Source organism: Spinacia oleracea, chromosome 1, assembly GCF_020520425.1.
Source record: "Spinacia oleracea cultivar Varoflay chromosome 1, BTI_SOV_V1, whole genome shotgun sequence".
In the NCBI taxonomy this organism is placed as follows: Eukaryota; Viridiplantae; Streptophyta; class Magnoliopsida; order Caryophyllales; family Amaranthaceae; genus Spinacia; species Spinacia oleracea.
The window spans coordinates 52,611,312-52,632,110 of record NC_079487.1 but is presented as its reverse complement, the minus strand read 5'-3'; positions in this window follow the sequence as shown (position 1 = coordinate 52,632,110).

Here is a 20,799-nt window from a genome sequence, read left to right as displayed (position 1 = left end):
CAAGACTCAAAAGATCGCTTTGCCTCAATTGAATGGAGGCTAGCGCGAGCGTAAAGCCTAAAGCATGTGCCGCACGGGCAATCATAAAATTAATACGCACAAAAAGACTCGATTAAGTCTCATACACTCCAGATTAAAAGAATCCTAATCTGACAAAGAAACGGCCCAGATCCTATTTTCAACGCCTGGCTCTGGGCGCCGAAATCTTCGGCGCCCAGCCCTGGGCGCTGAAATTACCTGGGACGTGTTCTTTCCTAATTCCTCGTGGATTAGAGTTCTACAATTCTATCTTTCCACGAACTCTTTTCTATAAATAGGGCCCTAAGTTCGACGTGAAAAGAACACAACGCACAATTATTATTCTGAGTATTGACTCTAAACCCCTAAGCCTAAGCCTCACGCTGCGAAATTAATCACGCGTTCTGTCGCAATCGATCCAAAAATCGAACAGAACGTATTCTGTCCCGTAATTTGAGATTCGTTAAATAAAAGGAGAAATAGCAAAGTCAAAGTGGTTAGTTTTCTGAGAACCGTGATGCACCTCTCAAGGGTGCGTCGTAATGTGCCCCTTCGCATGATTTAATTGCTTTCCTCGCCCTTTTATGAACTGTTAAACTAATTAAATCTGATTGTTCTATCACGCCTAATAAAGATAATATTTTGGGAAATTGGATTATCATGCTATGTCCCTTAAAACAATCTAAATCAGATAATCGCGATCGATCTAGTATTATATGTTGCATATTGTTAAAATTAACTCAGACTAGTTTAATAGTTAACGCATGTCCCTTCAATTATTTATGCTGAGCTAGTAAGGATATCCTGCCTCTGGAGTTATCGAAGAGCGAGTACTCCTCTCGGTAGTTACGGTCCCCCGAACCCTCAATCTCTACCTTGCGGGTGTATGTTGAGAGATCCCCACACCAGGGATCACAAGGGAACCTACGGTCGTCGTGGTCAAACATAATTGCACTCCCTTTATGTCACGATAACCGGGTTTTGTCAGTTTTTCTCATTGTCGTTAAAAACTGAATGGCGACTCCTATATTACTAGTCAATTGGGTGTAAACTCACAGGAAATCCAATTACACTTGATTTGACAAAAAGAAACGTCACACCCACGAGGGACAAGGTCACGCATTAGCCTCGTGCTTTTTCGACCCCCTCACAACATCAAGCCCAGCAAAGTAGGTGACAAAGAGGGACAAATCCACCCCTCTGCCATATACAACAGCACTCAAAAGTGGGGGCTTCAAGCCCAAATACTTTTCAAAACTCAAGAAAAAGTGTTCTTCAACACTGGGCATGCATGGCTCCAGCATGATGGGCCACCCCAATATAGTACTAAATTCCTCAGGGAGGGGACATACCTCATTATTTCCAAAATGGAAGACATGATGATTCGGGTCCCAAGCCTCCAGAGCAGCAAGAATGAAGTGCAAATCCAATTTTACAAACCGGAAAGAGACGAGCACCCCAAGATGCATGCCATCAAGCTCCCTTTTCTCCAATTTGCCTAGCGAACCAAGCCACGAGTTCAAGGCACTCTCAAAGGACACAGCCATATTTTATTTTCTTTTCGAGAGGAAGCAGTATGCAATGATAGCAGGGAAGGATTGATGCAAGAAATGATCCAACAAGCTCTCTATTTATACAAGAGTCGGCTTGCACGACAGCCCACGAGCGTCAGGCGCCAAGCCTGCGCCAGGCGCAGGGGCCTGCATTTAAGGACAAGGCCACCGTCCTCTCTTATGACTCCGAGTACACACTCTTTAGTGTTTCGGACAGCAGAGTACAACCTCCATTATTCAAGATTCCAAAGCCGCAAACCGCGCAACTTCAAGCAGTCCGGATCAACGCTTCGGGCAGATTTCGGGTCATTTCAAAATTCAAGCATCCTAGTCCTAGATCGGCGTCCTAAGTCGAGTCTGCATATGCATAGCAAAAGTTGAATATACTTTGACTTGCGCTTTTCCTAACCAAAAAACCTCAGTCAAAGTGGGGGCTTATAGTGGGTATATACACCCGAAAAATAGGGCAAATTTTTCAAAATTTTTGGCAAATTTCTCATGCATGCATCTAGCCACAAATTTCAAGGCACACACAACGCATACAATTCCAAACATTCAAGCATACAAAAAACCAATCTTCAAATTTTGCAAACCAATTCAAGTTCAAAGCCATACAAACCTTACAAAAATTCAAGTTTCAATCCATACAAATACAATACAATACAGCCAATACAAAATCAACCCAGGCAAGCTAGAACTCGCTACCATGCAGGGTCAGTCCGAGTCGTCACCAACAGTGATATCAACCACAGGTGCCTTGCCCCTGCTCCGCCTCCTGAGGCACTCCAGCTCTTGATCCAGCTCCGTCCCAGGGGTACTAGGATCTTGCTCCGAGATACGAAGTGTGTCAGTGGTAGGATGAACTCCCTACTGAGGAGAGGAATACTGATACGGCGGCGACATCGGCATATACTGGTACGACCCAAACATCTGAGCCTGGCGCATCCTCTCCATCTCTGCATAGTAAGCCTAGGAATCTGCGCCCCAGGGCTGAGGACCACTTCCTCCGAAATAGTAACCAGGGGAAGAAACAAAGGGCCGTGAACCGCCTGCACCTCCAAACAAATGCCTGGTGGGATCAACATGTACAAAAGGGGAAGCTCCCCGCTCAGCATCAGAATGCCTCTGATGAGCACTAGCACCGGACCCCTGCCCAGATCCAAGCTCGGCCCCTCCTGCCTCAAGGATATCTCCGCCTGGGGTTCTCTGTCAACGGATCCTCTACGGTCTCGACGGCGCTCCTATACAAAATACAATCAACATCCAAGTTCAAATTTCCATAATACAAATTTCAAGATCAAGAAAGGCACCTCTCTGTCCCGGCCAGAAAGCTTCCGGGTTAGCTTGGCACAATGCCTCTTCCAAAAATCAAGCAAGAGCATCCAGCGACGCACTCTCGCTTGAGGCGCCTGCATACAAAATCCAAGATCAATTTCCCAGTACAAGATTACAAACAGTTTCAAAAAATGCAACAGTACTTACAGCGGCATAATGCTCAGGTACAGCATCATATGATTTCCGGTGCGGAGGAGAAGCAAAAGGGATGGTCTCCACCACCTCTTCCCCGTCCGAGTTCTCATAGCAGAGGATCCTATCAGCATGGGGAATATCCTCAGGATCAACCTCCTCCTCCTATATAAAATCATACAATCATACAATCATCCAATCAATACAAGAATACAAGAATACAAGATACAAGGTTCAAAAGCTCACCGGGTACGAAGCGTACTGGTGGAGCCAGCCTCCTCAGGAAGTCGTCATAGCTCCCCTTCCTGTGTACAAAATCCCTCCAAGAGCGGCAAACATCATCGCCCCTAGCCTCCACATAGAGTCGGGCCAACTCTTCATCCAACGCCAGCATGGACCCTGGTGGGTCCTTGGAGATAAGTCTCTCCCCCGAATTGTGCTGAGGGGACACTCTCTCCCCTAGGTACCACATATGGCGGTACACACCTGGAAGCAAAACCCGCCGCCCAGACAGGAAATGGGCACGAGAAGCCGAGGCAGTCCGGGAGCAGCCATGCTCGGGTCACTCCCCACCGCAGTCCGGGAAGCCCGCTTCATCTCATACAAAAGGTGGCTATATGCCAAGCCACCCCAGTTATAGCTCGAAACAGCTCTCAAGTCCCCCAGAACGGAGAGGAACCGGATGTGCACCCGACTGTTCCTACTCGGGACCATCACTCTACTCACCAAGGCTAGGAGGAAGAGCCTAACCCTCTGCTCCGCGGACACACCCACACCGCAGATAGCCTCCACGATCACAGTCATAGAAACATGAGCATCATCATCTGACAGGTCAACAACAGGGCCAAGCAAGTCCCTGGCAGCGGCAGAGCGCCATGTCAGCTCCGGATCAAAGGTCACGTTCCTCTCAGAAAAAGGAAGACCCGTGATCATAGCAAACTCAAAGGGGGTAATGGTGATCTCCCCCCATGCCATGTGGAAAGTGTTGGTGGTATCCCACCACCGCTCCAACAAAGCCCACAGTCGGGGCTTGATCCTCGTTCTCCTCGAAGAGCCTCCCATAGCACGCCAGAAGTCGGCCGGGCCCGTCTGCGACCAAATCTCCATGGCCTCCTCATCAGCACGAAGAGCTTTAAAAGCCCTCTGAACCTCCACCAAGGACCAGAAAGTACGAAACGGCTTTCCATCGGCCTACAGGTGAACGAGTTAACTCCAAACCTATACAAATACAGGATACAAATTCAAAGCACAATACAAGACTCACCATGCCAGCGCGAGGCCACTGAGACAAGTGCCACTCCGGCCGAAACACCAGGTCGGAAGGGCTCCAACCAGTACCACTAAAAGTAGGCGCATCCCGGGGAACCATACCCCCGTTGGGCGCGTTTATTTCAGCCGCTTCATCATCCGAAGCGTCCTCCTCAGCAGCTTGAACTACCGACGATTCGGCGAGCTTCCTCCGAGTGTGACAAGGCGTACTAAATCAAGTGGAGTACAAGGTGTCAAAATTCTAAATTGGGGGCTATCCTATACTAGCCTAAACAAAGTCAAAAAATTCAAGAAGAATCCCCAGTGGACCCCTAGTTCAAGGTACAAGTTCAACACCAGCGCCTAGGCTATCCATGCCAAAGCAGGTATACAAGTTCAACACCAACGCCTAGGCAACCCATGCCAAAGCAGGTATACAAGTTCAAACACCAACGCCTAGTCTATCCACGCCAAAGCAGGTATACAAATTCCACAACAACGCCTAGGCTATCCATGCCAAAGCCGATACAAAAAATATATTCAAGAAAACTTTCAAGAATTCAAAACTACAAGTTCCAACAGTTCAAGTTCAAGTGGCTATCAAACAGTCTTCTACAAGATTCAAAAAGCTTAAGCATACAAGCGTCATTTCAAAGTACGAGAAAATCAAAACTACATGCAATCCTAGAGTTATTTCATAAGCAAAAACATGAAATACTTACATGGACAAGGCAAGAACAAGACCAAGGGAAGACAATTCGACCTTTGAGAGAGAAAGAGAGCAAGAAAGCAAGATGTTGCTCCTCAAAATGGCACGGCAAGGGGAACTTATATAGTGCAGTTCCGCGCCACACGCAGCCCCAGCGCCAAGCGCTGCCCCCCTGCATGCGCGAATCTTCAGCGCGCGGTCTCCCGTGCTGATAGCACGTCCTTTGCTGCTACGGTCTTCCGCACCAAGCATCAAACATCGCATCAAGCTATCCATCGAAAATACGGGTATACACCTGTATCTCCAAGTACAAACAGATGCATATTTCAAGAATACAAAGTCCAAAAAATACAACGACTCAGGCGTTCAACTCCCAACGGACCCAAGCTCCGGGAAAGTCAGTCGAAATTCCAAATTTTAAGGGCCGGCAAAAAGCTCTTAACCCCGGCAAAGCACATCCCCAACGGATTAACTCCGAGTATTCAAAAATTCAAGATTCGAAATTTTCGATGCCAAGCTCCGTCCTGAACTGAAGGCGGAAAAATACAAGTACAAACCGGAGTCATCACCAACCGCACCGAGGTAGACTCTATCCTTTTTTTTAACGCCTGTTTTATGTAGGTACCGGCGTACAAAGAGTGGTCTCTTTTGCAGAACATCTTGATCATTCCCCGTCCCTTTCGAAATACTTTGACTTGCGCTTTCCTAACCGAACGCTCAGTCAAAGTGGGGGCTTCTGTAGACACCTAATTTGTGTCTCCCCTTTGGGATGATGACGATACCATTATCCTTATTAGGTGATTGGAATAACTCCAGGCGGAAATCCCAATTTCTAAGAATGCTTCCAAAATTCAAGATCCAAAATCCAACCCCCGAAGACCGTTCCCCTTTCGGTTCTCGGTACAAAATACAATTTTTCAAATTCAATTTCAAAATACAAGTACAATCTCATCTAGTCAACCATCCCATTGGTTTTACTAGGACTTTTCCACTCAAAATCATATAAGGCAAGTCAAATTCGGGCGCCGACCCACAAAACCGAGCATGCCGGGCCCCGTCCGGTAAAACCGGAATTCAAAACCCGAGAAAGGCTTGTTTTTAGACGCTAAATGATGCCTTAACCTCCAAGCAAATACAAAACGCCAAACCTAGTACTATTCGTACAACAGGTACAACACTACAAGACGAAACAAGGACGGATTCCCCGTCCTTGCTTTGGCGGCATTCAAGCCACGTCACCAGCGCCCTGCGCTGACGTGTGCTGGCGCCTTGCACCCATTCCTTCTATAAATACCCCTCATTTTCAGCATAATGAGGAGGAGAACAACAATACAACGTCGTAATTTCGACATTACGCCTCAAAATACAACTCAAAAACTCCTCAAAAACACATACAAAATTCCTAAATTCAAAAGCAATTGGGAGCTCTTGCCTAAACCTAACTAGGTAAATCCGAATCCCATTCTAATCAACTATGTTGCTTTGATTTCTAAATTATTAGCAAGTTGGTGTTTTTAATCATTAAAAAAACACCACTTGCAACAATCATACATGTTTTCCAAAAATGCAAACTTTTTCAAAATACAAAATACAAATTTTCAAGATTCGAGGATGTCCAAGTTGTTTACAATCACCTCTTGGACTAGAATCACCTTCAAACATGGGGTAATCAAAGATGACACCTTTTAACATTTAAAGGTTTAGTCTTTTGAGATTCAAAACTCCATTTTCAATATACAAGTTCAAGTTTTCAATTTTCAAGATCCCACCATGTTTAGGGTTGTTCATGGTTATTTCCCTAAACTAGGATCATTTCAAGTTCAAATTTCAATCATTTCAAGTTCAAATTTCAATTATTCCAAGTTCAAAACTTCAATATTCAAGCTTTCAAGTTCAAGTTTAACATGCAAAATCTAGGATATTTGGGTTGAGCAACCTCTCCCAAGTTGAGATTTTTGGCTTTGAATTCGTGTCGGGCGCACTTATTTTTAAGGAGCCGCTTGGCGTTCGAATCTCATGTGCCCAAGTACAAATTTCAATTATGCACCTTTCAATATTGCAATTTCAATATCGCACCTTTCAATACCGCAATTTCAATATCGCACTTTCAATACCGCAATTTCAATACCGCAATTTCAATACCGCAATTTCAATTCCGCACTTTCAATTCCGCATCTTTACTTGCCTAGTCCATTTCTAGGCAATGTGGACCTACTCCCTAGTCCTTTTCCAGGGGGGTCATGTATTTACTAATTCCGCACTTTATTTAGTATTGTGATGTTGCTTTATTTGCTTTATTGCTTTCATCACCAACATGCTAAATACAACAAAATGCAAAGGTTACATCACGCTTAACAAAGATATTTTTGGACAAACCGGTCTTAGGTTCCTTAAATCAATCTTTAAAGCAAAGTGACCACCATACAATTAGAGATTCAATTTGCTCTAAATTCAAACCCACATAGTCTAATCTAGGGTATATTTTTGAAAACATGTTGTGCCAACGTACTTGAATATTTCTAAAGCTCGCGGAATAAGCATTTTTGTTCCCGTGCCCGGATCTCACCCATCCGTTTCAAGGATTCAAGGCCTTATCCAAAATAGATTCACTTGCGGTTTTGAGGGGGTCAAAAAAGCACGAGGCTAATGCGTGACCTCGTCCCTCGTGGGCGTGACGTTGTCAGATCAAGTGTAATTGGATTTCCTGTGAGTTTACACCCAATCGACTAGTAATGTAGGAGTCGCCATTCAGTTTTTAACGACAATGAGAAAAACTGACAAAACCCGGTTATCGTGACATAAAGGGAGTTCCATTATGTTCGACCACGACGGCCATAGGTTCCCTTGTGATCCCTGGTGTGGGGATCGCTCAACGTACACCCGCAGGGCAGAGATTGAGAGTTCGGGGGACTGTAACTACCGAGAGGAGTGCTCATCGATAATACTCCAGAGGCAGGTTATCCTTACTAGCTCAGCATAAATAATTGAAGGGACATGCGTTAAACTATTAAACTATTCTGAATTGATTTTAGCAATATGCAACACATAATACTAAATCGATCGTGATTATCTTATTTAGATTGATTTAAGGTACCTAGCATGATAATTCAATTGTCCAGGGTATTATCTTATTAGGCGTGATAGATCAATCAAATTAATAGTTTGACAATTTTATAAAAGGGTGATGAAAGCGATTAAATCATATGAGGGACACATTACAACGCACCCTTGAGAGGTGCGTTGTGGTTCTCAGAAAACTAACCACTTGGCTTTGCTATTTCTACTTTTATTTAACGAATCTCGGGTTTCCAAGAAATGTTCCAGTATTTAGGCTTAATTCATCAAGCTACAAGGGGCAGGATGCGTTCTGTTCGACTTTTGGATCGATTGCGACAGAACGTCGGATCAATTTCGCAGCGTGAGGCTTAGGCTTAAGGCTAGATTCAATACTCAGATTATGGAATTGTGTGTGTTGTTTTCACATCGGTTTTAGGTTGTATTTATAGGAAAAGAGTGTGTGGAAAGATAGATTTTAAGATACGAATCCAAAAAGAATCCGGAGATAAAACGGCCCCAGGCACTTTCAGCGCCCAGGGCTGGGCGCCGAAGATTTCGGCGCCCAGATCCAGGCGTTGAAAATGGGATCTGGGCCGAGTTCTTTGTCAGATTTGGACTCTTAGAACACGGAGCTTTTGAGATTTATCCGAGTCTTTTAGTGCGTATTAACTTATGACGGAATGCGTCTGGTCCCGTTACGAACTCTAGGTTCATTAGGAATTTAATTAATACGTAACTCTTATTTTCGAATTATACCAGGAATGCAAATTCTATCTCTTTTAGGATTTATGTTGGAGTGCAACACCTAATTCTGACAGGTTTCTATCCTTTATGATTTGCCACTTTTAGAAGCTACCTTTTACGGCAGTTACTATTTTTAGCAGGTTTCCATAAATAGCAGTTTTCTATAAATATCAGGTTTCGGGTGAAATGAAAAGGGGAATTGAGATTCGTTTATTTTATAGGAGATGCGTTGTCAAGTGGAGATTTATGCTTTCATCATCGAACCTTTCCCTTTCGGGAATGGGGACAAAAGTAGGTGTCTACAGTTAGCCCCCACTTTGACTGAGTCTTGGAGTAAGACGATGGTCAAAGTATTAGACGGAGTGCGTCACACAAGCCATGGTGTATGTGACCTGTTTTGCGAGGGTCTCACGAGCCCCCAAGTGATAACATTTGACGTTGCCACTTTTAACAACTACCTTTTACGGCAGTTACTATTCTTAGCAGGTTTCTATAAATAGCAGATTTGGCTGAAATGAAAGGGTGATTGAGATCCGTTATTTTATAGGAGATGCGTTGCCAACTGGAGATTTATGTTCTCATCATCGAACCTTCCCTTTCGGGAATGGGGACAAAAGTAGGCGTCTACAGCGGTCTTTCTAAACGAGACTTTAAACAATTTTTGGTGGCGACTCCTTCGAGGTACAAAAATTCTACGGTTTTCTAAAGAACCGCCCCTCTTGTACAACGGGAAACAAGTTTTGACACAAAAAACCCCCTACAACTATGTGTTTGTGTGATTGATGTGACTTGTTATCGTATGATTTTGGCTTGAGATTCATTAGTAGTTTAGTTGAAACTCACGCATGCCACGTATGACAGAGGCCATTATCTTAGGAAGCCTTCAGACGAATTTAGAAACATCAGTTCCTGCCTTTCATACCCATGTTATAGCCTTGTCCTTTTATTCTTTTGACTCCACAAAATTGAGCCCTATTAGCCCTGTTGGTTACTTGTCCCGAGTCTAGTTTGGGGGAGCTTCGGTGTTCGTAATGGTTTCATTGATGTTGATTGATTGGAACACTAAGCCAATAGTTCGTGGTTCGAGGCTATGGTTGGATATGTGGTTTAGAGATGGTGCATATTATTGTTGCCACCCAAGCTTGTAATAGTTAGCATTAGATTTATTTATGTACTTTCGATTTCATTATTTTGTTTCAAAAAAAAAAAAGAAGAAAAAAAAAGGAGAAAAATCAAAGAAAAATCAAAAAATATGTTTTTCGTTTTTGTATGTAGTTTGAAAGCAGGGAAAGGGGGATGGAGAAAGATCATTGACATTATATTATGTTTTTCCCCTTGGTTATAACTTGGTTGATTGTTCGGGTTTCATGGTTCGATGGAGTTGGATTTTCGGTATTATCACGCCGACGCATATAGTTCACCTTTACTCCCCAAGTTGGACCTTACTCTCACTTTTTCTCAAATTATACCCTACCCTTTCTTTTTACCTAGCCCCATTACAAGCTTATTATACAGACCTCTTGATCGGCGTGTTTGTTTTATGATTGAATGAAAATTGTTTCTTGCTATTGTCATCTTACCCCATGTTGCATCATATATTTATATTCTACAAGGCATGCGGCGACGACTAGCTTGATTGAGAATAGTTTGTGGCTAAGCTTGGTTGTTTCAATTGTGGATCATAATGCTTTGTGGTTCTATTTGTATCCGAGCTAGATTTTTGTCTCAATAACTCTTTTTGATTGTTTGCTCAAGAGTTAGGTTGGTCTTACCATGGTTTTATGAAAGTCATGTGCGTCTTGTTTCTATATCTTTGGTTTAGTGTTGCTTGGGGACAAGCAATAGTCTATCTTGGAGGAATTTGATGAGTCATATTTGTATAAGGTATTTTAGGCACATTTAGGTTGCATTATTAGGCATTTATATCATTTCAGTTGCATTTAGGGTCACATTTGCATAACTTATCGTTGTCGTACTCTATTATGCCCCGTTTTTGTTTTCTTTAATGTTTCAGGTGATTTCACGGTCATTTGGATGCTTTCGGAGTGTTATGAGTTGATTTGGATGATGAACAGATGGAATGTTGACTTGAGGATCATTACGTGTCTCTAGGGATAATTTTGAGTCAACAACGAAGCTAAACGCTATTTTTCTAAGCATCAAAGCGGACAAACGTTCACTCTTTTAATGATATCTCAAGTTCCACATGTCGTAATGAGACGATTTTGATTGATCTAGAAAGTAGGCTTCAAGAGCTTTCCAACGACAGGTCACACGTCTCTATAGGCATTGTAAAACAAGAGTTATGACATAAACAAGGTGGCTCGACTATCCGATTCCCCCACAGCCCACGACGATGGCCCAACTCTTCTCCTTGGGCGCGAAAACCAGCGACCAACCAGCGGGGCCGCTGGTTTCTCCGCCCTACTGGCTTCCACGCGGGTTCGTTGCGTCGCTTCTCGTGATCGTTCAATTAAATGATAACTTAAGTAATTATTATTATTTCCTATTTTGTTTAGAATTTAGGAAGCATATAAATACTTCAAGGGAATTAATTTATTTTCCCTTATGCTTTTATTTTCCTAATGTTTTAATTCCCTTAGAATTCCTAGAACTCATTTTTTCATGTTATTTTCTATTCTCCCCTTTACCATTGTTGAACCCTAGCTTTTCAACAATTCAATTCATCAATCAAAGGTATTTTTTATAATTTCTTTTGCTTTAATTCTTTCTTATTATTTTCGTTTCTTAGATTAATTCGTCCTTTGATTATGAATCTCGTTTTTACTATTTATTTCATGCTTGTTAATTCAATTATGAGCGAGTAGTCGTATTCTAGGGCTAAGTAAGGGAAGCCATGTTTATATCATGATTGTTATGCACTAAATTTTGTTAATTTATAAAGTATTGCTTGAGTATTCCAATTGATTTGTTTTAATTGTTGATTCGTGTATTTGGCCAATATCATGGATTGATTATTTAGCTAATAGGAATTAGAATTGAAAGATAATATTCTTAGAGGCTTCGTGCAATTGGCAATTCTGATTATGCTAGCGACCGTACTGCATATGTTGGGTTGAAAGTGTTAAGACCTGATCGTAGGATTAACATGTACTTTAATTACTCGGCTTAGTTTATTCATTTTTGGATTGATTTTTGTTCTTGGATTGGTATAAGCATGGTGAACCGAACAGACGCGCTAGACCTTTAATTCATAGATAAATTCGCATTTACATTATTGCTTTAGCTTCATTAGTTAATAATATTCAAAATCAACTTTCGTTTACTAAAATAGTTTATTTAATTGGGCAAAAACTAATAGAACTTGTCTCCTTGTGGGATCGACCCGTATTTGCTAAGTATCTGCTAACAACAGACACCGTGCACTTGCGGTATCACTTTTTAATTCATTATGAATGGGACGGTGGACGTGTAGCCACCCCGCATGACGACCCTCTAGTGGTCGAGATCAAAAACTCTAACATGAGGGTAAATCGCATCTTGATAGATACAAGAAGTTCGTCTGATATAATGAGCATGGAGTGCCTAAGCCGCCTAGCTCACGACCCTAAAACCATAGAGAGCATCCACTACCCTATCATTGGCTTTGGAGGAAGCATCATACATCCAGTAGGCGTCATCAACTTGCCAGTTCGGATTGGAGGGCGGAAAGGGACGAAAGATGGGGGTGGATTTCCTAATCGTCAAATATTTGACTGCGTACAATGTCATTTTGGGACGTCCCACCTTGAACAAGATTAAGGCAGTGGTCGTCACCCATCTCATGCTCCTGAAGTATGTGTGTGACGATGGGGCAATAGGGACTATACACGGAGATCAACAGCAAGCAAGAGACTGCTACCTCACAACTCTTAACCCATCAGCATGGAGGAAAGACCCGGCCGGGGCCAAAGGCAAAAGAAAATATGAAGAAGAACCACCAACTGCCAGCGAGAGTATCCCAGTTAAAATAGAGAAAAGTGGCTGAAGAGTAAGAATGTCAATAGACTAGTCAGAATACTTTATGAAATATGAGCCTACAAAACGGCCTAGCAATTGTGTAAGAGCCAACAAAACGGCCTGTAATGCGCGCCTACAAAACGGCCAACCTACTTTCGCTACTTAAGCTAAATATTAACTTTATGATAACATTTCTCCTATCAAAACTCTGATAAACCTATGGCCCAATAAAGCTACTCATCGAATGAAGAACTCAAAATCATATAACAAACACAAGAAAGTGACTCAATCAAAGTAGTCACTCCACATTGACGACCTCCAACTTGGCGGCGTCACAAGTGGCTAATTGAACGACGGCCTAAGAAGTGGCCTAAATTAATTAGCAATATTAAAGACATGAAAACGCAAAAAAGACTCAACAAAGCAGTCATTCAATATGGACGCCCTCTCCTTTGATGGCGTCATAAAAGACTAATCGGTTGACGGCCTGAGGAGTGGCCTAGATTAGCGCCCCAAATTAGGCTGCTCACCTAAAACATTGGGGTAACAGTCCACAATTGGGAAAAAAAGCATGTTCCTGAAAAGTCAGTATGAAACTGAGATGGAATAAAAAACATAAGTGCATAGAAGGCACAAAATATTCATACATGCGCACAAGGCGCAACAAACCCAAATAAAATAATGCCCAAAGGCGTCAATGTTATTACAAGCGCCTACGGCGCCACAGAAACCAGCACTAAAATACAGCAGTCTACGGATGAGGGGCCGTCGAGCTTCCGTCCTGGACGTCTTGATCTTCGGGAGAGTTTACCTCCTCTTCCTCCGCGTCCTCATCTTCCCCCTCACTAAAAACTCGGGGGGGATCAAGTCCAAGGCGTTGAGCGTCCATCTGGTACGAAATTCGGCGTCTAAAACAGGAAAAGTCTTTCCCATCCATCGACTGATCCCAAACCCGCCGGGCACTCTCCAGAATGGCCTCCTCCCTAATCTTGAAGGAACTAGCGGCTTCCCCCCGAATAGTTTCAATCTCATCTTGGGTGGCCTTGAGCTTCTTCTCCAGGACGTCCACTTTGGAAGAGAAGTTGGTAACCCGCTCTGAGACGGCAACATACCCCGTCCTAAGAGCAGTCAGCTTCTCCTCATGCTCCAACAGCTTCTTTTCATAATTCTGAGCATCTTCCTCAGCCTTTTCACAGCAGCCGTCTCCGACCTGATGGCCACATCCGCGTCCTCATTGATCATTCTTGCCTTTTTCTCAGCGTACTGCTCATGATTCTCAATTTGGTCCTTGTGGTTCAACATCTCTTGATGCATGTCAAAGCGGTACTGTCTACCCTCGGCGCAACGGATAAAGAGCTTCCAAAAATCAAAACAGGTTTAACTCACTACAAAACATTAAGAGAGGAACTAAAAAGAGTTTGTGAAAAGACAATTAAGAAAATGCTCACGTCAAGCACGAGGGACTGCATGGCTCCAAAGTACCCCTGGTCAATCCCAGGCAGAGAGTTCACATACTCCTTGGGAATAGCATCATAGACGGTAGAAAGGATCATGTCCTTTTCCTCCGAGCTAAACCTGCCAGATGGGGGAATATGCGCCACCTCGGCCCGCCTCATCCGCTTGAAGATATCACCTGAGCCAACATTCATACATCAATCAAAATACTAAACTACTAAGTTGTCAAGCCGTCCTAAGTATTAAGGAACTTACCAGTTGACGAAGCAGGCGGAGGCATCAACGCGTCCCCAGCGGGAGAAGGGTCTCTGGACTCCCTTCTCTTCCTCTCTCTAGACAAGGAAGCAGCAGCACGGCCAACATCTGCAGCTGCGCCAGTTGCACCAGCCTCACCAGTAGCAGCCGCCTTGGCTGCTGAACCACCCTCATCTGCCACTTGGGGAGACGCCTCCTTTGGTACAGGAGGAAGGTCTGCCACTTGTGGAACAGAAGCTCCCTCTCCCCCAGCCAGAGCGGCTGATGGCTTTATTGTTGACGGCTTCACCGCAGCATCAACACTTCTCAGCTTCTTGAAGAATGACCGCTTGGGCTTAGGGGTAACTGACGACGGGGCATGACGCTTCCCCGTAACCGATGAAGTGTGCCCCTGAAAATGAAAAGGTGAAAAGCTGGCAAAGACTTTAAAGACTCTAGAAACGCGTCCAACTGAATAAAACGTACCTTGGGAGGGTCACCAGAAGCCGCCTCATCCGACTTCTTCGAGGACTCTTTCTTCTTGGCCTCCACGGCTTTGAAGACGTCGTCCGTGTACACCTGGGACAACCAGGTAGGCATCTCCACTAATCCCTTGTCTTCAAGGGACAGACGACTCATAGCAAAATCTACACAAGCCAAGGGGATTAGTGAAGAAGAAGAAAAACAAGGCTAAAAAAAAACGCAATACTACCTCTATGTAAATAAGGGCAGAGACCAACGGCCGCAAGAAAGACCATGTTGGTGAACTGTCCCACATGGGGAAGCCAATTATTAGGCACCCACGCGTGACTCTTTGCAGACAGCTGATACATTTTGGCCTGAAATAAAGGCTTTATGAGCCTCCATTCCTTTGAAAGAAGGCGAGGATAGGCGTCAGTTTTAGATAAGAAGCGAGGCTAGTAATTCCAGGGAGAAAGACGCTCTGAGAGGGGAAGGTCCTTCATTCGGATAATAGACCACTTGGTCCTCCACCATACCCAGCTAGAAGACTTACCCACCACATTCTTATAACCCGCTGACTATACAGGGTAAACCACCCATGGGGAGAACGAGAAGAAGGAGCGATATCTACAAGTCTAACAAAAGAAGAAAAGGAAGGGGTTACGTCACTCAACGCACATTGGGCAATATAGCCAAAAACATTCGCCCAAGAATTAGGGGTCAGCTGGGCCAGGCCAATGTCAAAACCATCCAAAACGTCCATTACAAAAGGGTGTAAGGAAAACCTAAGGCCCAATTGGAAGGTGGCCGTATAGACAGCAACCTCTCCTAGAGAAAGGCGATCTGCAGTACTATGAGGACGAGGACACCTAAAACTAAAAACACGAGGCAAGAGCAAGAAACGCTCAAAGTCACGTCCTTGCTCCTTTAGGTACCTCAACCATTTTCTGCTTGGGAGGATGTCAGAAGGAAACAAGTCCACGTCCTCTTTTCCACGAACCATGGGAGGAAGATTTTTGGCAAACTCCTCGTCCGAAGAACTGGAAGAGTCATCTTCGAAATCCTCACGTGGGATACGAGGACGGAAAGCCACACTCTTTCTTCTCCTTGAAGAACGAGCCGCCCTGGAGCTCCCGTCTCCTGAATGGTGTGAGGAACTAACTCCTCCCCTATTTCCATGGGACGGGTTCGAAAAAGGAGCCCTGCTGTCCCTCTCTCGTGGTGCTGCCCATGCACCCGCATTGGTCGTTTGTTTAATACGTGCCATGCCGCCCTGCATAAGGAACAGGACATCCGACTTAAGAAAAGAGGAAAAAGCAAAGAGCGGGTACGTCGTCCAGATACAAGAGAAGCGACAACTGAAAGGACGTCTCCCCAAGAAATAGAAGCATCAAAAGAAAATTTTCAAATACATGCATAACTGGAGAAACAGGAAACTAACAAGGACGCTTACCAATAAGTGATCAAACTGCTGAAACTATCAGGCAAAATCGTCCAAGCTCCAAGAACAATGAACGAAGAGTTCAAGAACACCCAATGCAAACACAAGAAGATCTTCGAAGGGAAATCGCTTTCTCTCTCTAAAAATCTCTTTGAAATAACAAAAGGAAAATGAGAGAAAATAAACGATTTCTGGGGGTTTTAAAGGAGAAACCAGGCTCTGAAAAACAACCACACGTGACACTTCACTATGTCAAGAAGACTACCCCACATGGGCGAGGGGCACCCTCCTTGAGGAACAAATGATGTGGCCTAAACTAAAGAGTGCCACATAGCTTTACTATGATAGCCCAAAGAGGAGGCCCAAAGACCCTCCAACATGCATACCTCAAATCCATACAGAGCCAATACCCGCATCCAAGTCCAAGACCCATCATTTAGGCCCATGAGGTCTATTTGCTTGGTAAGATCCCTGATCAATCTTGACTAAAGCCCAAAGCTTGCAGGCAAGCCCAAAATTCAAAAGGTCCAACAGGTCTAATCAAACCTCCTACTATTGGACACATGTCCCAATCTCAGAAAACATCCAATCATGCAGCCAGGGTTTAGGGATCAATTCCCAAGAAACCCTAGCACTATAAATAGTGCAGATCCCTAGGTAAAAGGGCAATCAATTCATTCCCACCTACCTAAAACTATCTTTGCTCTGTCTTCTTTCTACAAATTACTTCTCTCTCTAGCCTATACTTACTTAGGCATCGGAGGGAATATTCCTACGGGAATATTCTTGTTTTGCAGGTTGCCAGAAGATCGTGCTAGCGCATACTTGATACCTCCGAGGAACGTGTGACACGTCATCACCGTAAAAGATCCCACACCAGTCTCCACTTCCAATTATATTAATATTTCTTTCCTTCTATGTGGTCCCTACACTTAGTCACATCATATTTTTACTACAATAAATAATTCACCTACTACTTCAACTTTCATCTTATTTTAATAAATTCAATTCACTATCTTAAAATTACGTGCCGGTCAAAGTGAATCCTTTAATTAAATGCGGAGGGAGTATGGTACACGAAATTGAAATTTCAGGGGTATATGGTGAATAAATGAAATTACCAGGATATTTAGTTAATAAAGTCAAATCTCATAAGTATTTTGTGAAAAAACGAATATAATACTTCCCCCGTTCCGGAAATATTGCACCATGGTTGACTTTTACTCATCCAACCATTACTCTGACTTTTGATATCTCAAATCGTGTGCAAGTAAAAATTATAAAAAAAATAATATTTAGATAATATATATTAATACGAATTTCACATGACCTCACATGACTAAAAATTTCTTACGTACGAATCACAACAAATGTCCAAAGTCGTAGTGTGAATAGTGGTAAAAAAACAAATGGTGTGATATTTCGGGTACAGAGGAAGTAGGTGTTTCAATATCAATTAATCACGTCAAGAAAAATATCAATTAAGGCCCTATTATTTTTGGCTTAATTTCAGTTTCAGGACTTATTTCGCAGTTCAGTTCAGTTCAGGAGCATTCAGTTCAGTTCAGTTCAGTTTAGGAGCATTCAGTTCAGTTAAGTTAAATTTAATTCAAAATAATAATATTATTATTATTATTATTATTATATAACTAATTATTTATTATTAATTACTATAATTTATTATTTTCCATTTATAATAATGATTGATTATTAATTATTAATTATTAATTATTAATTATTTATTACTCCCTCCGTTCCTAAATGTTTTTCCCGTTTCTATTTCGGGCGTTCCTATATGTTCTTCCCATTTCTATTTTTGTACATTACTTTTACCATAAATTTCTCCACCATCCCTTATTTAATTCATTCACGTTTCCCTATTCACCCACCCAACCCCACTTTTATGATTTTTTATTACTTTATTAAAAATATTTTCTCTCTCCTTCATTTCTTTATTACTTTCCTTTACTACTTTATTACTTTCTATTACATTCAATCATTACTCTTACACCCAATCATTACAAGATTCCATTTTCTTAATTCCCACACCAATTCCCAAATGGGAAGAACATAAAGGAACAGAGGGAGTATTTATTATTTATTCTTTAGTTATTAATTTTTATTATTTAGTTATTTTTATTATTATTTTTTAATTAACTAGAGTTTACTAATTATTAGTATTTAATTATTAATTTTATATTATTAATTTTTTTATTATTATTTATTATAAATAATTAACCATTATTTAGTATTTATTATTTATTATTTATTATTTATTTCAGTAATATTTTGTTAACTTCAGTTCATGAACATTCAGTTCATGAACATTCAGTTCACGTCAGTTCAGTTCAGTTCAGGAACATTCAGTTCAATTCAGTTCAGTTCAGTTCATCTCTAAAGAAAAGAGCCTAACGCCATGGTTCTAACTTAAACCCAAAACAATTCAACGCGCGGATGGTGCAGGGGCCTGCACGTAGATCTACATGCACCTGCACCAAAACGCAAAAAATAAAAAAAATACAAAAAGAACTTAAGAAACTAAACAGAAAGAACATAATAGAGTAAACGAAAAGAACATTAACCAAAAGCTGAAAAGAACACTAATGTCAAAAAACTAAAGAAAATGTACAAAATTGAAAATAACATATTCTCTCTTCTGATACACTATAAAAAGAACAACTATTTTACAAAAAGAACATCATGTGAAAAATGCAACAGAAAAAAAAAAAATATTATCGATAATATTATAAAAAATTAAAAAACAGTAAAAAAAGTTAAAAAGAACACAAAATAATTAAAAAAAGAACAACAACTTTTTTAGAAAACACAAAGAACAAAATCAAAAGAAAAATAAAATAACAAAAACTCAAAAAAATTTAAGAAAAAGACAACAAAAAAAGAACAAGAGAACAAAACACATGAAAAAGAACAACATTTTCTTTTTCCTTATCAAACAAAAGAACAGAATGAAAGGGACGAAAAGAACAACAAATCTATGTTCTTTTATTAGTTGTATTTGTTCTTTTCAAACCAAACCACTTAGTGTTCTAATTAAAAAGACAAAAACGACGAAATTTTGATGCACTTAAAACGAGATCTATATTTAAATGTATTTTTGTTCTTATCCAACGAATCAGATCTATGTTCTTTTATTAAGTGTTATTTGTTCTATTCAAACGATTTTATGTTCTAATTAAAAAAAGACGAAACGACGATTTTTTGATGCACTTAAAACTAAATCTATATTTTAAAAAAAGTATTTTTGTTCTTTTACCACTAATCAGACTATGTTCTTTTTTAAGTGTTATGTGTTCTTTTCAAACCATTATATGTTCTTTTTTTAACAATATATGTACGTTGATATAAAAGAACAAACTATTTTGATTTAAAAGAACAAACTATGTTGATGCCACAATAAAAGTAAAGTTGTGAAAAGAACATTACAATTTGAAAAGAACATTAGAGAAAGAACAAGGAAACGTACCTTAAACACTTGATCAACATTTATCAGGAGCAGCAATATCTTTTAATAAATCTTAAAAAACTGTTCTCAATCCTCGAAAAATATCGCGCTCTCCAGATATTCTCTTGCTTCGAAAACTAGCCAAATTGAACTAATGTTTTTCTTAATTCACTCATTTTTCAACAAAGGAGAAACATTCAGAAGGAATTTTAGAGAGAGAATAAGGAGAAAATATATTTTTTACTCTTTCACTCACCATCTCACTCTTTCTCTCTCAAAAAATCTCTCTTATGTTGAGAGAATATAAATCCTCTCCTCTTTCGGTCTCTAAAATGTATTTATAAAATGACTAATGGTTATGATCCATAAGTACAATTATTATATATATAGTTGCTGAAAAATAGAAAATGAAAAAATAGGAAGTAGAATCAAAGAATAACAGAGAAGGAGAAAGAAAAAATTCTTAAAGAGTGCATAATGAGAACTATGCACGTGTTTTTATTTTGTTCTTTTAACAGAATATTATAAAAAGAACAAATGAAAAGACTAAAAGAACAAATAGAGAGACTAAAAGAACAAGTCAAGTACCTTGTTCAACAATAATATATGATTCGGAATCATCATTTTCATCATTCTATTATGAATTATCAAGCACATTATTCATAATATCTGAAAAAATAATAGGTTAACATGTATAAAACCAAGAAAAAGAACGCAACCAAAAGAACAAAGGATAAATAAAAAGTAAGAAGAAAAATAACACAATAAAATAAAAAGAACAAGTTATGAAACACAAATGAAATTGAAAATAATAAAAAAGAAGAACACAATAGAATGAAAGAACAAATTATGAAACGAAAATGGTCTATTTTTCTACTATAATGAAACTGTTCTTTTAATACGAGCATAAAGAAACTGTTCTTTTAATACGAGCATATGTTCTTTATTACGTAAAACTGTTCTTTTCTGGAAAAAAATCGTAATTACA